At 44.2% G+C, this 17,739-nt stretch overlaps 1 protein-coding gene across 3 annotated transcripts in view; it reads left to right on the top strand.

Annotated features, from left to right (window-relative positions):
• The first annotated feature begins 744 nt into the window (after positions 1-744).
• The window catches only part of LOC105099876 (core histone macro-H2A.2), a 43,371-nt gene continuing 26,376 nt past the window's right edge, over positions 745-17,739 (top strand). For all 3 annotated transcript variants that reach the window (XM_031461157.2, XM_064488103.1, XM_064488102.1), the window contains exon 1: positions 745-1,044. The gene's annotated coding sequence lies outside the window, so the exon portion shown is untranslated. The remainder of the gene's footprint in view (positions 1,045-17,739) is intronic.

The raw sequence follows: 17,739 nt of genomic DNA, 5'->3' as shown, positions 1-17,739 counted from the left end.
TCAGGGAGAGAGAGATCAGAGGAAACATGGATGGCCCATAGCAAGTTAGCGTTTCCCACTGAAATAAACAAATTCCTTTGGCTCACCCACCAGCCATGGAGCCCTGGCCAACATCTTACAGAGGACAGCACTGGTTTCCAGCAGAACAGGCCAACTACCAATTCCATTCTCACACCTGACATTGTCCACCACACCCCCATAGAAATGTTATTTTCTAGAAACTAATAGAAATTGGTCCTTAAGACACTAACCTTGTGCTTGTCTTAATACACGCTGAGACATTACAAATTAACACACTGTAAAGCAACCGAATTAAAAATTATGTCCATGCACACAGTCTTACCCACGAAAACATACATCTGGTACTCCAAATAATAGGCAACGCTGGATTCTAAATCTGTCTTAATTTATAAAAAGCCAACAAGCAGGCATGGATATAAATTCTCACTTCATCAGGCTATGGCCACCCTATTCTATCGTCCTAGGGGTGGACACAATTGGTAAGGTATTTATTATTATTTAAGGACACGAAACCACCGAAGGTGGCATTTTTCGCTTTCACCTTCTTCCATCAAAGGTGGATCCTACTAATAGGAGATTCTGGATAGTAACCATAGCGCCTCTGTCCCCAGCTCTGGGGAAAGCCTCATCTTAGTAAGTGGCCCTCGGCGCATCCAGCAGATCCGCCAGCCACGCGGAGGCCGCGCAGCTTCATCATTAATGCTCCTGAAGGACAATAGCTCATCAAGCCCCACCGAAAGCCCCGGACCCGTCGCGGAGCCTGGGCTGGCGGGGGATGAGGCTGAGCGACTCCTCCTAGAGGTGGTTATGTGGAGAAGGAGCAATCCCTTCTCCCTCCTCCTCCTCCCCCCGCTACTATCCGCGGCCCGGAGAACTGCCGCTTGCCGCCATTGACACGCACAGATAGAACCCAAAGAAAGGCAAAGAGTCCTGCCCGGCACCGGCGCCGCGCGGGCCGAACCTGCGCCCGGGGAGCGGCGCGCAGAGGGCACCGGGCGCCCCGAGCAGGCGGCGCAGCACCAGGTGAGCCCGCCATAGCTATGGCATTATTGTTCAGGGGGCTTCGGGGTCTGGAAACAAAACGCGCCGTGGGGGCAGTGCAGGAGCCGGAGAGAACCCCCCTCCCTCTCACCGCCGCCCAGCCCCGGCGGGCGCACCCCCGAGAGCCGACCCTCCCCGCCAAAAAAAGAAAGAAAAATTAATAACTCAAGGTGCCCAACTTGCTTCTTCAGGAAATAAGGGGTGGGGGGGTGTTGCTAAAGGAGCGGTAAAATTCTTGCGGCCAGAAAGGAGACGGGGGCATCTTGGGCGATGAGAGAGAGAGAGGAGGAGAGATGCGGGGTCCAGCCGCGGGCCCCGGGCGAGGGTGGACGCGAGGGAGCGGAGGGCTCCTGGGGATGCGGAGTTGGGGGCGCAGAAGGGGGAGGAGGGAGGCGCCGGGCTGCTGAGGGGGACTGGTCCGGGGGCGTTGGTCTGTGCAGGAGCCGAGGGAGCCCTGGCAGGGCCGCTCGAGGGGCCTCTGAGGGTGCCAGAGGCGGGCGCCGGCTGCTCCGGGCTGACAATGGAAGGGGCGCGGAGGCGCCGGGCGGAGGGAAGGGTCCGGGGTCCGGGGGCGGGCCGCGCCGGAGAAGGTCAGGCCGGGGACGCAGGCGGCGGGGGAGAGGGCCGGGGGCTGCTGCGCGGTGAGCGGGGCGCCGCGGGTGGCTGAGAACCCCGGGCCCGCGCAGAGGAGGGCTCCGGGCCGGGCACTCCCCTCCGGTTCCCTTTCCGGGGCGCCCGGTACCGACGCGCGCTGCGCTTTCCCCGGGAAATGGCGGCCCCTCCGCTACTCGCCTGGGCAGTCCTGGGTCCCCGCTTTGCGCGGGAAAAAATAATAATAATAAGGGGAAAGGGAATAAAAGTAAAGTGGCTGCGACGCAGAAAAGGGCTGCGCCAGGCGCCAGACGCGGGGCGAATCGCGTGCGGGGCGCGGCGCGGGCGGGGACCGGCCCTACCTCCTGGGCGTCCAGCCTGCTCTCCAGGAGCAACCTAGTTCCAGCCTCGCCCGCCTCCTTAATCGCGCCCGCGGGTGTCTTTCCCCGCCTTTCCTCCTGGGGGCGCCCTCTGCTCCTGCCCTCTTTGTTTCACACAATGGCCATAAGGGCACTGAAACCCAAAGGGCCAAATGCGTCTCCTCCTCCAGCAGTTTCCAGCCCCTCATTCTTCCTGCCCTGAAATGGGCCACCGCGGGCTTGATTTAGGCCCGGTCACTGCTGGGTCTATTGGCAACGGCCCCAGGGTGGGGGAAGGAATGAAAAAGGGGCAAGAAGACATGGGCCTAGAAACCAAAGCCTGGGTCCACGTGTGTTTGTGGAGGTCCAGCAGGGACCACAGCCCCGAGGCCCGGATGGTAAAGTAAAGGCGGTTCCGGTTTTGCAACAGCGCTGATGAACTGAGGTATTGGTCCAGCCTCTCAGAGTGATTCAAAACCCGGCACAGGTCTAAGCCCCTGGAGACCTCAGGGGCCCATTACCCCAGAGGCGATCGGTCCAGCATGGCAAACGGTTTCTTCACTTTGCTCATTTGTGTTTGTGTCGAAATGCATTTGTACACTCACTGGGCTGCACAGTTGCTACTGAAACGGTTCAATAGGTGAGAGAAAAAGAGACATTATTAAGAAGAGCAAACGTGTGTTCATTTATGCTGTTTCTTATTTAGGAGCAGTTTCTTTGTGAAACACGAACCAAACTACACATAATTCTCAATTTGTTCATATTTAGCTGAAAGTTATCTCTTACCTCTTTGGAAAACTCTTTTTTCCTCAAATAAATATTCACAGCACCAAGATTTGGAACCACACTCATGGATTTTTAGAATTTCCTTAGCCCAAGATTATCATATAAATAAATATAGGCACTGCCTGGAGGAAAAGTTTATCTTAAATCATATAATTCACACCTTTAAAACCCCTATTTCCTGGATCTAAATTTCCTTTAAAAATATGCCCAATTCTTCACTCCAGTTTTTCCTACCCTGTCACAGTTCCTCCTCACCTGGATCCATTTATTGCCATGCTTTAGACATTAATGGTTTCCTCTATTTCAAAACTCTATAGAAGAATTTACCTCCTTGGATCCAGAATGTTCCAAAGATTGTGACCCTATTCCCTCACCATTCCATCTTCTGTCTAGTTCCCAGGGATTGTGAGGTGCCTTTGGTCTGCTGTTTCCCAGTAGGTGGGACACCCTGCTAGCTTTTGTCTGAGACAACCAGGTCTGTTTTCACTGCCTCCTGCCAGCAAGGCAGGAGAGAATCCTGTTGTAGGCAACTTTAAATGAAAGATATCTGTAACTTGTTCAGGGGGAGGAATGTGCAAAAAAAAAATCAACCAATTTTCTTAAGAATATTTTTCGTCCTCAAAGTCAGATGCTGTCTTGGTAAATGCTTTGGAAAAGTGTGTATTGCACAGAGATGAATGAAAAACTTACGGTTAGAGATCATTGGACAAGCATTTATGGAGCACCAACTATTAAACACTTCTGGTTGGGGAAAGAAATGCAAATATGACGAGATCATGGGCCCTGCTCTCAGCTTTCACCTCCAAGCCTAGGAAATAAAATATATATGCAGATAAAAGAAGGGGGAAAGTGATTAAGATTGGCAAGTGAGTGGGAAAATGGGTATTTTTATACACTGCTGACAAGTGTGTAAATTGATATAGCCAATTTGGAGGGCAGTTTGGCACTGTTCAAATTAATAATGTGCACATTCTGTGACCCAGCAATTCCATTTCTTAGTATGTATCCTAGAGAAGCAGACACATGTATGCAGATCATGTAATTCCCTTCCATGGCAAAGTTTTGATAGTTCTGAAATTGAAAACAATCTGATGGCCATCAATAGGGAATTGCTAAATAAACTCTGGCACATCTTCTGGAAAATTAGCAGCAGTTAGAAAGGTTGAAGTAAGTCTATATATACTAAGACAGATCATCGGACGTATTATTAACCAAAAAAAAGCAAATTGCAGAACAATATGTGTTGTATGGTACCATTTATGTAAAAACAAAATTCTGAATGTCTATAAGTAAGAATGCATACGTAAATGGATAGGAAAGGTGTGGAACAAGACACCCACCCGTAACCATTGTTACAATATTTGAAATTTTACAACTTGAATGAATTTATATGTTGCTTGGATAACTAAACACAGTTCATTTAAAAGTGATTGATACTGTGTAATAAAAGCCATAATTAAAATGCTACAACAGTTTTTAAAGGGAGAAGAGAATTCTAAGCTGGGAGGGAGGGACTGGGCGAGGCTTCACAGAGAATATAGCAGGATTTGGAGGGAGAAAGGGAGTGGGGACAAAGCAGGTAGAAGGAATCCTGCCGCCGACACAGAGCGCACCAAGGCCCTCCTCTTTCTCAGCCTGATGAAGTGCATTCCCTCGCAGGCCGAGCCCTGGCCTGGCCTGGCCTGGCCTGCCCACCTTCAGGCTGGGGAGGGAGCTAAATGAACAGGTCACAATTGCTTTCATTGCTACGATTCTATGAATATCTTAAGTTAGATGTAGCAGGCAAAAAAGAGCCACTAGAGGACATGAGTTCTAACAAGGGTGTTGGAAGGTGGTATTTTAAAAAAGAATGTAGTGGAAACTTGAGGACAGGGGATTATTTTCCCCCTGGACGCACAGTGGGATGTATATTGGGAATTAGATAGAAGGGAAAAGCATTTGAGAAGATAGTTCATCCTTCCCCCTCTGCAAATTACAAAATGAACCCCGAAATGCTTTTGAAACAGATATTTAAGGTTGGTTTCACCTATTCATTCGCTCATTTAAGGAATTCGTTGAATGTCAGATGTGTATGTATTACTCTGCTAGGTGCCAGAGGGGGTGAAATATGCGACCGGGTGTAGGAGAAACAGCCCCAGATCAAAGTTCCAGAAGGCGGGGGCCAAGGGGCTGGGTCTCCGTCTGGTCTCACACAGATTGTGTAGCCATGGACAAGTCGTTTTACTCCCACCCCTCACTTTTATTGTGGCTAAAATTGGGGGAAGTTCTAAATGACTGGTCACTCAGGTCCCTTGCAGTCTTAGATTATGATTTTGTGAAATCTCATGAGTCTAATATTGGGACAACTGTGAATTCCCAGGCAGAGGGAATGTGGGGAATCTGGCATTAGAACAAGAGGGGACCCCAAAGTGCCCAGCCTGAGAAAAAACAAAAGTATGTGCTGTCACAGAGGTTCTGAGTAGACAATGTGGCTCTCAGAGTTCTCCCAGGACTAGCATGTCTTTACATTAGCTCCTGAGATCAATGAGAGAAACAGGAAGACATCGCTGAGTTTTAAGCCTCATGTTACACACACATCCAGCACTATGGTATTATAATGGGTGCTTTTGAATTAAAATGTTGGCCTGCGTTCTGTGAAAATAGTCTCTAAAACTGCTTCTTTTGTGGGAATAAGTCACAATAGCTAATGTTTATTAAATGCCTCACTGCCTGCCAGGTACTGTTCTAAGCACCTTAAATGTATTAGCACGTTTGATTCTTACAGCAGCCCTATAGATGGGTACTGCTGTTATACCCACCTAACAGAAAAGAAAAGAAAGGCTAAGAATGTGCCCGTGGGTGGTGTTCTGAGGACTCCCACCCAGGCAGCCTCACTCCACAGCCCCACATCCTTACATGCATGTGGCGGGAACAGGAAGTGCCAGGGTTCTGCTGATTCTCAGATGATGTTCATTTTAACATGAGTGTATGCAAATTTTATTTTAAAATTCCTCTTTGCATCACCATTTTACCTGACTGTGTCAATAAAAGATAAAGAGCATCAGATTGAGCCACATCACACTGTACTTTAAACTGTCTTGTCACAAAGTATTAAATAAGATAAATTTGGTGGTTTCTCTGAAGCCCTTACTGTTCATTTATCCATCTCATCATCCATCATACTTTGCCCGATTTATTTGACTGGCATTGCCAATTTGGACTTGGAATGGAGTAAGTAATTCAAGTCAAAATTCCCGTGCTTTGACAGAATGTGTGTGGAAATAGACGTAGGACCAGCCTCATACAGGGACGTTTACTTCAGTGATGCCAGAAGAGTTAGCTACAGTGACTGTATTGTTTAATCCAAAATTGTAGCACATGGTCTCACCAAAGATTTGGAGGTCGTTTCTGGATACGAGAGGCAGTCCTGGAGATATAGTTTCGATGCCTAAATGTGGGTTACTTCCATGACAACGGGACAAAAATATAACAAAATGAAATCAAACTTATCTGGAAAACCCAGCCCCTGTTTTCTCTGGCCTGGCCCCAGTAACGGTACATACACAGAATTATGTAACATATTTTGTGCTGCCTTCACTGCTCAATAAAACCGTTACAGTAAATAGTGGTGGTAGACTATGAAAAGGTAAATTCCAATAGCTTATACAATACACAACATAAACTTTTAGATGAGACGGTAATTCACGGGGTTCCCCACCAGAGTGCTGAACTTCCAAATTGACCAGTCTTCCAGAATTTCAGTGAGATGGTCATCAACTCAGGCATTGCCCTTTTGCTTCTAAACTGGATTTTCATCTCTGACTGTTTAGTAAACAATGCAGATCATTGTCTTGGGGTGGAGAAAGAGGCAGTCCATAAACAAAGTAAAGCAGTTTTTCAGACCCACTTTTTCTTTTCTGTGCTTGTCGTGGGTGATTAAATCATGACTTCAAAGGAAAGATCGCCTGGATATGATTTAATCCTACCCAGTTGTATCATCTCTATGAATGTAAGTGACAGATGAAGGTGGGGAGTCAGAAGGAGTGACACTTTGAGCATCTTCTGAGAATAGCAGCAACTTTTTAGGTCAGAGAGGACCTCAGAGGTAGGCTGATGACATGGTTGTCCAGTGGAGCTCCACAAGGTCCAGCGTTCCTTGGAAGCGCAAGGCAGGAAAGGGTGGGGACCAAGCCATCAAGCATCCCAGTCCTTCTCCATGCCAACCAGCATAGCTCCCCCGCTTCCATGTGTTATATAGACTAGAGCTTCTGAAAGGTTCTTCTTTTTTTTTTTTGAACAAAAGGGAGGTTCTGAAAAATCAACTGATTTGCCCAAGAGCCACAGCAGGTCAGTGCAGACCTGGAGCCCCCTTCTCCGCCCCACCCCACCCCCAGTCCACTGCCTCTTCCGTCCTACCACCATGATGTACCCTAGACGAACAGCTGGTTCCACTCACAGACAGAATGGCACTGCATGGCTGGGGGTCACCCTTACCTGGTGCAGGTGATACAACATGCCAGGGCCCGGGGCTGTGGGGGACCCACACAGCTCTGACCAGGGAGCAGCACTACCTGTCACCAGCATAGAATACTGCAACTGAAGCAACAACCCCCCAGCCACTTGTCCCCACAGTGCAGCCATTGCCTTAGGATGGAGAGTAAGGAAGACAGGGTTGGGAGGAGCAGGCAGAGGGAGGGATGGAGGAAGAAGGGTTCCGGGACGGCTGCCTCTGCTCAGAGCACAGTCGATTCTAGCTTTGAGAGCCCATAACTGGCCTCACCTGTGTACTCGGTTGCCCAGGAGTCATGGATGTCTCTCGGATCCCCTGGTGGGTCAGGCAGCACCAGGGGCTGCAGCCCACCCACTGGCTGGTCCTGGTCCAGTCACCATCCCCAAAGGGAGCTCCCACATGCCCTCACTCCCACTGAGCAGCTCAGCTTGGTTCGGAGCCAGTTCCCTGCTTGGAGCAGCAAGACAGGTCATTGTATAACAGTAAACCTCACTATTAATTTGAAACTATTCAATTTTAAGGAAACAGGATAGCTTGCCTACTGTTCCAATTTGTTAATTCTCAAAAAGCAAAAAGACAAAGCCAGGCTGGACCCAGTGAAGGGTTTTGTTTTTATATTGTTTTCCATGAATAAATCGACTCAGGAAAGCAAACCAATTCATTTTCTTCTGGGGTCCATGACTAACTCAGAATCAAACAGAACTAGAAGTATTTTTATTCATTCATTTATATTCATTTCTCATCCAACTAGTACCAATATATTTATATTAGAAAATAATATAAGACTAATAGCAAAGGAAAAAAAAAGACTCTGAGCTCTGGATCAACAAGACAGAACGTGTTAAAAAAAAAAAAAGTCACTGTGTCCTGCAGTGGCAGCAAGTATCCTAAATCCACTTCCTGGCTGCTCCATCCCACTCTCTGCTTCCCCATCCTGGCTAGAATGCTGAGAAAGCCATATATCCTCTGCCTCTGAATTATAAAGAACGTGCTGGCAGTTGAGTTTCCCGCCAGATTATTCCAGGACATGACATGAAATGCTTTTTTAAAAGGGAATGATTTGTAATCCAATAGTATAATTTAAATAAATTGGGTTAATGCTTGGTTCCAGTGTTCATGGTTGGTTAATTTGGTTAATTTGATCCGAGTGTCATTTTGATGAAATTGCATTTGATGTAGCTCTTTCCGTTATAAATTGTTAATGTGCGTTAACATATACGACGATAAAATTATTGACTCTTCTCATTCACTTAAAGGTGGCCTTGGAAGAAAATGGTTTGGAAAGTATTACTTGTGCAATAATGATTTGCCCTTGGAGTTCATAAATGGAAGTGTAATAGAGCAAGTGATTTAGCTAGTACTACTGAAAATGGTTTTTACAGCTACAAAATAATGCTAATAAACTACTATTATTTTGATACAGTACTTAGGGGAACACACCAAAATATTTTAGAATTCTATCAGGTGTAAGGCTAAGAGATTTTTTCCAGACCCTTTACATATATATTTCTACATATAGTTAATATATTTATATTGAATTCCCTCATATCCTACCTAGTTTTATTTCATCTCATTTTATTCTCCCAAAGGATAGTTTTGAACTGACAAAGTAAAGATGCTTCATTACACTGTCTACTTCATTTTTTCATAAATATTTACAGTATAAAATATTTTGAAGCACAATACTACAGATTAAGGAAATATCATGGGAACTAAAAATGAATAAATTGAATAAATTTCAGCAATTTTAAAACAGTACACGAATCCATTAAGGGATGACACTGAATTTCATGTTTATGAACATTTCAGAAAACATTTAAAGTTTTTTTAAATTCATTTCCATCATTAAAAAGCTATAAGACCTCTTATTTCTAGATTTAAGGGAATGATCCCAAAAGAGTACTTAAAATAAGCCGTCTTGTCTTTCTAGATCCCTCGTCCAGGTGGTTCTCCAGCCCAGCTAAACTTCACCTGTGACACACTGGCCTATAATTATTGCTCCCAATCTCAAATGCTGACTGCTCTCTCTCTCTCTTTTTAAAAGATGCTTTGCAGAAGCTAGACAGCAGAAAAATGGTAGTTTGAATCGGGATTGCTGGCGGCTGCTGAGGGACCATCTTGCCAGTTGGCTACTTTGTCGTGTTCCTCATCGGTTTGCATATCACAAAAACCTCAAGACGTTGTGTGAGGCATGAAAAATAGTTTACTCTTTATCAGCTCTCTACTATTGAGAAAGAATTTATTTAAATGAAAGGAAAATATTGGTCTAAAGTACCCAGATTAGTTTGTCTTTTCATGAAGACAGTGTATTAAGTAGAGCTTGCTGTTTCTCCCCAGAGCAATTCATTCAGTAAGGGCAAATGCTTGGGACTTTTCCTCTCCTCCCATCTGGGATTACAGTATAGTTTTAAGTATTGTTTATAGGAATCCCATATGCTATAATCATGAAAATACGAACACACTGAATCTGATTCTATTACATTAGTGAGCCTTACACAATCTCCTGATGTGAAATTGTATATGCCTCAATTATCTCAAGACCAGTTAGTTTCCAGTGACTCACCTGGTGCTGAAAGTAATCTAAATTTTTCAATATGAATTCTTACTCAATTACAAAGCACTAGAGCTTTTTCTCTTTACTGGTGTACTCATTTCTAGGCTAATTCCCAAATGATGTTTGTTAAGATGTTAAATTAAAATGACACTTTCAGTTTCCAGTTCTCAATCATGGACTCTGAGCACATGAGCGTTCCTCCTCTGGAGTCCACAGAAATAGTGGTAAAGAAGTGCAAAGAAAATAAACACTTCATAACCAAGGGGCAGGGGCTGGTGATGGTCATCAGCAGATGGGAGATTTCAGCCAATTTCTGGACGACTGAAAGTACATAGGGACATGTGGACGACATTACAGTAAGAGCCACAGCTAAGAATGAAGCAGGAGGGAGCTGCCCTGAAGGTGGGCAGGGTGAGAAATCGAGAGTCACTGAAGGTCATCTCCAGAACAGCTCAGTGAATTGGCCTCTCTCCCTGCCCTCCTCCTAGTAGAGGTTCCAGCAATCTGCCATGTACCCTCCAAACTAACGAGCTGAGGTTTCTTTTCTAAAGAAATCAAACAACTGCAGGGCTTGTCTAGAATTTGGAGGATGGGTATGGCTCTACCAAGTAAAACTCCCTCATTCTGGCTTTTGGGGGCTCCCAGTTCCTAACTGGGCATCCTAAGGTGATGCCTGCTAGTTGGCATGCCCTGTGCATGTACCCAGAGGTCTCATGCCTACCAAACAATAGCTGAGGAAAGCTTGTCTACCCACCTTGAATAAGAACCCTTGCCTTTCATTCTTAAATATGAATTCATGACCAAAGATCACCAGGCATTTAGGAAAAACCAACATGAAAAACAATGAAAATAAATAAATAGGACAACTGACTGAATAAAATAATTTAGAGAAAGAAGATGACATAAACACATCCCAGCTAGTTTCAGAGAGATGGGAAGACATGGTGCATTCATAAAAGAACAGGATGCTGTGAAAAAAGAACAATCAGAGAACAAGAAACAGCTCTTGGAAATTAATAATATGATCCCCAAAATTAAAAATTAAAAGGACTGAGAAATGGAAGGAAAAGAATAAGAGATTTAGGGAAGCAATCCAGGAGATCCAAACCCTGGTTTACAGGTAGCCCAGTAAGAGACAAGTAAAGGGAGAAGTGGGAGAAATAAAGAGGTGGGAAATAAACAAATACATAACAGGGAAAGAATTCTGCGAGTTATGAAGAGTCTTCAGATTGAGCAGTTTATCACAAAGTGCTGAGCAGAAGGAAAGGAAGGAGGGACCCACACCTAGACACATCCTTGTGAAATTTTAGAACATACAGAGAAAATTTTAAAGCTTGGGAGGATGAGGCCACCAAACTTCTCTGTAACACTGGATGCCAAAAACGATAGATCAATGGTTTCAAAACACTGAAGCAAAATGATTTTGATGCTGGAAATTTTGAGGCTAGAAACTGCACCAAATGATAATCCAAAGATCATTCAATAAAGACAATTAACTTTGTATAAGAAAACAAAGTTTACTTCTCCGTACTGTTTCTGAAGAGTTACTGTTTTTGAGGAGTGGGGCAAATAACAGGAAAACAAGGGAGGAAGCCAAGAAAGAGGAAGTCGTGGCATCAGGGATGAGCTGGGAAGACATTTCCAGCATGACCCAGAGGTAAAACACTCTACACTGGAGCCCAGGTCAGAGGGCTCCAGGAACAATGTGTCTGGGCAAAAAGTGGCCCCTGCAAAGAACAGTGTGACTGAGAAGCTGGGTGATTTTTAGAATATGGTAAAGGCACATTTCTCTTTCATCAGCAAGAACAAAGGAAAGTACAATCGGCGCTCATAATTCACAGAGTCCATATTTGCGAACTCGCCTACTCGCCAAAATTGATTTGTAACCCAAAGCCAATGCTCGTGGCGCTTTTGCAGTCATTCCACGCACAGAGCAGGAAAAAGCTGACCCACCCATTGTGCACCTTCCCAGCCGAGGTCAAACAAGGCCACACTCTCTGCCTTCTTGTGTCATCTCCCACCCTGCACATGACAGTCCTTTTAGTGGTCTATTTTTCACATCTTTGTGCTTTCTGTTAGTGATTTCACTGTTTAAAATGCCCCCAAGTGTAGTCTTCAAGTGCTGTCAAATGTTCCTAAGCACAAGGAGGCTGAGATGTGCCTCATGGAGAAAATATGTGTTCAAGCAAGAGTTTTGGTGCTGCTGGCTGTGAGTTCGATGTTAATGAATCAACAAATCATGTTAAATAAGGTGTCTTTAAACAGAAACACACATCAAACGAGGTTATGTATTGATCCGTTAATGAAAATATTGTGACAGAGGCTCACAGCAACCTAACCCTGTTTCCCCAGGTATAGTTGTTCCATATTCATTAATTCAGCGTCCTGGCTACTTTTTAGAACAGAACTGCTGTGCATAACAAGGATCGTCTGTAATTACAGACGTACTTTATTTTATTGAGCTTTGCAGATATTGCCCTTTTTTTTTATACAAAGTGAAGATTTGTGGCAGCGCTGCCTGGGGTTTGAGCAAGTCTGTCGGCACCATTTTTCCAACAGCATTTGGTCACTTCATGTCTCTGTCACATTTTGGTAATTTTCACAGTATTTCAAACTTTTTCATTACTATTATATTTGTTATGGTGATCTGTGAACAGCGATCTTTGATGTTACTATTGTTTTAGCAATTTTTTAGTAATAAAGTATTTTTTAATTAAGGTATGTATGCTTTTTTTTAGATATAATGTTATTGCACACTTAATAGACAACAGTATAGTAAAAACATAACTTTTATATGTGCTGGAAAACCAAAAAATATTTGTGACTCATTTTACTGGGGTGTTCTGGAGCTGTACCCACAATGTCCCCAAGGTATGCCTGTAGTAACTTGGGCAGGTGGGGGAGGCTCTCCACGAAAGACGTGATCCAAGTGGGAAGCCAAGTTAAATGTGGGATGATTTTGAACAAGTTTTCAGAACCAAGAGAATCCACTTCTTGATACTAAGACAAAAGGGTCTTAGTGTTGGACCACAGAGAAGGAAGTGTGAAGCTAGCATCCCACTCAATTCTGAAGGGAACAACGTTTACAAAGTCTTAATCATATAGATGCTGTGCATTGGCATTTAACTTTCACAATTAAACCTAGGGACAAAATGTGGGAGATTTCGTTGTGATTACAGAACAAAATACAAATGTTACAAGTCGTGATAGTGGAAAGTATAGAAGTTAGAGGTGGAAGTAGGGAGGTGTAGTCGGGAGGAGAGGGCCAGGGAAGGACGCAGGAGCACACAGCCCCATCTTACATGACAGCGGCTCAGCAGACAGTACCTGAAGGTGGTGGAGTCAGAAATAGGGATTGACGTGTATTATTTAAAGTTTTTAAGGCAAACAGTGGAGAAATTAAAATAATACATTTCTTCACCTTTTTGCTTTGCTTTACTAGGTGCAAATATTAGATTTAAAGATAAATTCAAATTTTAAAATAACTTCTTTAACTTTCTTGTTTTCCTGGCCTCGGGGTGACCCTGAGCTAGTCGTAATGATATGTTTAAGCTTGTGTAAGTTCACAGAGAACTTAGGATCTCCGCCATTGTTTCGCAGAGCCTCCAAGGCCAGAAGAAATGCCTTCCATCCCATTTATTAAGTGGTAGGTCCCAACAACTTAATAAGTGTTTCTGTCCTAACAATTTCGCAGCTGTTTGAGAAAATAATAATACATGAATTAGAAGAACAGAGAATATTTGCATCCCATTCTTAAATAACTATGGTGAATTACAAAGAGGATTTATACACCTGTTGGGCACTACACAGCTTCTCCAATCTTGGAATCCAATTGGACACCACCACTCTAATTTTCTGTTCCATATTGATTTTCACCTGGCACTTGCTTTTAACCACAGCAACAGCCAAAACCTCAAACTTTGCAAAGTAATGGTATCACCAAAACGAACAGTACAATCTACCGTGAACCACAAGGAGCTGGTAGTTGTGGGGACCAGCAGAGGTCGACCATCACTGTATTTCACTTGAAAGCTTAAACATCCACTGCTGTGTCCCAGGTCCCTTGGCACACAGTTTGGGAACTGTGGCTCTAGCATCTGTCTAAAACTTTATTATGATCTGTCACGCAACTTCATTGGAAAATATTTGAGGACAAGGGCCATGTCTATTCCACAGCATCTAATGTAGTTTCTTATTCAATAAATGCTCCATAAATACTGTCTTTCATTGAATCTATGATGTCATAGATTGCAAGATGCATACTGATTTCTAGAGATAGTAAAATTTTTTTTAAAGTACATCATAAAATCAATGAAATACAGTAGTTATTTGAATAGGCTGGTGTGAGTTTATTGCCCATGTCTGAGTCAGTGCTGCAATTTAATATTTACCCTTGCGATATCTGTAAAAACCTAATTTCATCGGTGTTCTTATGGGCTTAAAACCTAAACATAAAAATAAATCCTAAAACAACAGAGGCCGATATACCCGCTTCCCCAGCACACACAAAACCAGTGGTCTCCCAACTGCTGGGCTCCTGGCAGTGAAAGGGAGTGAGCAGGCGACACCGCCTTCTCCCAGCTTCTTCCCTGAGTTTCGAGTTTTATTTTCCTGTTCCCCCCATCACCACCACTTAACATGCTTAGAACTCTCCTATTCACTTTGCGAGTAATTATGAGAATTTACACCTTGGCTGTACCTTGGTCTTGCAGATATGGAAGGACGGGTATATTGTGGACCTAGGTTGTATCCCGTCTGGTTCTCATTTCCTGCTAAGTTCCCCACATAGTCTGTATAACTACTGGAAGAGCTTCATCCAGCCGTATTCTTTCTTCAAACCTATAAACAAACATCAGGTACTATAGTCCTTAAGCTTTGCCTAATTAGAACAAAACTTGTTTTAGAGCAAAAGGTAAATAAATGTAAACATTTAAATATCAGTCTGATGGAAACAAATTTCACATTGCAATAGTTCTTTTCTCTTTCAATGAGTGGCCCTATGCAAAGATTCAAAATCACAGAAAGTAGGTAAAACCCATTCAAAATGTTTAACTCCTGATTTCCCAAGATTGCACAGAGTCAGGGGAAGGGCTGGCCTGGAAAAGAAGGAAGTTAGGGGTTATCATTTTCACCACTCCAGGCAGATTCCAGCACGGGCTGGGGGGCAGGTGGGCTTTAGGAAGCAGGGTCTTCTCTCAAGGGGTCCAAGGAGGCACAGCACTGCCCCCATCCATGGTTCCGGCAGGTGTGACATGTCGGCTGCTGTGAGCCTCCTCTGCTGCTCTGAAGGGTCCACGGAGGTGGTCTGATTCTTCCAATGTGCAGGGGCCTCCCAGTCCTCGGGCCGGGAGTCAGGCACCCAGCTGCTTGCACTCAGCAGGACGTCTGAAAAGATGGGTCCCCAGGCACCAAGAAAGCTCCAGTTCTACTAAAGCACATGTAACAGTCGGTCTCAGGCTTAGGCTGAGCTAATGGCGCTGCATCCACAGCTCTTTCTAAGGCCCTAACCTAGAGGCAAGTCTGGAAGAAAAAGAAAGTCCTATAACAAAGTGCTGTGCTGGGGGTGATTCCTGAATATTACTGTTTACAGTATTCAGCGCATGTGTTCTTCCATTTGATCTAACCCTGGTTTTCCTTTCTTGGCTGTTTTATCTTCATGAACGTGTTAGGCATCAACCCCCTCAAGTCCCCTGTTTTCCCTCTAGGGCCAGCCCTGATTTCCAAGTTTCAGGGCAATTTGTAACTCCACTCGGCTGACATTGGGAAAGTCCCTGGGTGGCTTTATCCTACACTCCTGGTCTTCCCCTGTCTGTTTTCATTTGAGAAAAACGTATTGGAGATGGGGGGACGAGGCATCTCGCTCTTGCGGCGTCCGTACTCCCTGGGGTTTTCTCTCTGCAGGAGAGATGATGACCATCCAGCGCACATCGCATCCACAGAGCGTGTCCATCCTGTGACGGGCTTTGCAGGTGGTTTCCTCAGCAACCAGACCTCTAATCCTCCCCTCCCCCCACTTACCAGTAACTGCAAAAAAGCACATACTTGGCTTTGTGGTGACACCAGTACTGACATATCTTTCTACACCCGCACAGGCTCTTACCTCTTTAGAACTCACTTCTTAAAGAGACTAAGCTTCTTTTCCAGAACCATTGAAGGTGCATTTCCAAAAGTTGGAATGTTTAAGACCAGAGAGATTTTCAGGATCAATCAGTCACCTCCCTGTTTTACAGCTGAGGCCCACGTGAGTGACACCCAGAACTCACACAGCTGGTCCTTACAGGTGGGACCACGTCCAGGGCTTCCTGCCTGGTCCCAAGCTCTTTCCACTGTACCAGGGGCCACCTCCATTCTGAACACCACCACCGGCTAGCCAACATGTGCCATGTAGCTGTCCCTGAGAACAGGGACCCTTTAACGTTGCTGTACGTGTCCCCTGTCCCCAGGGACAGGGCTGACCACCAGCGGATATTCTGTACAGTTACTGACGCCTGACCTAAGTTTTTTCAGCATGAATTGATGGTTATAATCCTAATATGCAGCTGCTTGCTTCATCAAAGAGAGAATAGCTGTAAATGGATTTATGAGAGTTCACAGCAAAAGCGCAGAAATGTGCAAGTTCTAAAAACGGTGATACTGGTTTATCCCTATGCCTTACTGTGAAAAGGGATCATGTTCTTAGGCTATTTGCTCATCTTTGCCTGTACTTAACTTTGATGAATATCTACATCTCTTGGTGGTAAAATGAAACATAAAATAAGAGTGTAGTAAGTACATATGAGCATCCAAAAATAATTTATGTGAAGTATGTAGTAAAATGCCTCCAACCCGAATCATTCGCCTCAGGGATAAGAGGGTGTTGAGAATGGGGTTTGTTGCTAATTCCCTAGCTTTCATAAAACACTCCTCAGTCATATGGAGTAATTGGATGCTTTGGAAAATTAAATTCTGTGTTCATTCTTCCATCCAGACTAAATAAATCCCAGGTTTGAATCATTCCTATCAGCCATGTGTTTATTTAGCATTTTCTCCCATAATATTTCTACCCATTTTCTTAGGCCTCTTCCTTGCCATCTTGGCTGTTGGTAAGCTCACCTAGCCAAAATCTGAGATGGCTGCATCAACAGACAGAACCAATTTTAATTAATTTTTGATTTTCTCATTTTCCACCCCCAAAGAATGTGGCCACTGAGACTGATGTTGCCCTTGAGCCAGAGAGCTTTAATTCATTAACATATTTCCTAGAACTTTTCTGTTTCCTTTTCATTGCTCATCTGTCCTTTGTAATTTACTTTTATTTATTCTAGCTTCGATTCCCTTTTTGGTGACAATACTCCCTCCAAAAACAGGTTAAGCTCTCTTACAATTCTCTGAATCACTTTTAGCTTACAAAGACTTTTTCAGAAGTATATAATTATTTTATCTTCACACAAAAGATAGCTTCCTGAAATAACAGTGACATATACATGTCTCTCAGTGAATTGTACTGAAGTCACCTCTTTGTGCTAATTCTGAAGTTTCTCCCCCAAATCAGCCTGGGTTCCTCAACCCAAGGAGCAAAAGCTTGGGTTGCCTTATGGCTTTTAATTTGCCGTGCTTGCTTACTCTGCATTAGCATGTTCAATAAAAATGCGTCTTCTGGCATGTTTCTGTTTTTAAGAATGCTACATTATTGGAGAACTGAGAAAAGTGTTTCCAACTGACAAGTGTACATCAAATCTGAGTTGTTGGTCAAAGCTAACCATGACGATAGGTGTGGCCATATCAAGTTTGTACTGTGTATTAAAAGAGGCAGAAGCAAATTAGGGCAAAGAGGAACCATATTAGTTTTCTTATTGCCGCTATTACCGATTACCCCCAAATTTAGTAGCTTAAAGCCATACAGATTCCTTCTCCTACAG

Source organism: Camelus dromedarius, chromosome 8, assembly GCF_036321535.1.
Source record: "Camelus dromedarius isolate mCamDro1 chromosome 8, mCamDro1.pat, whole genome shotgun sequence".
Lineage (NCBI taxonomy): Eukaryota > Metazoa > Chordata > Mammalia > Artiodactyla > Camelidae > Camelus > Camelus dromedarius.
This window is presented reverse-complemented; position numbering and strand designations above follow the sequence as displayed.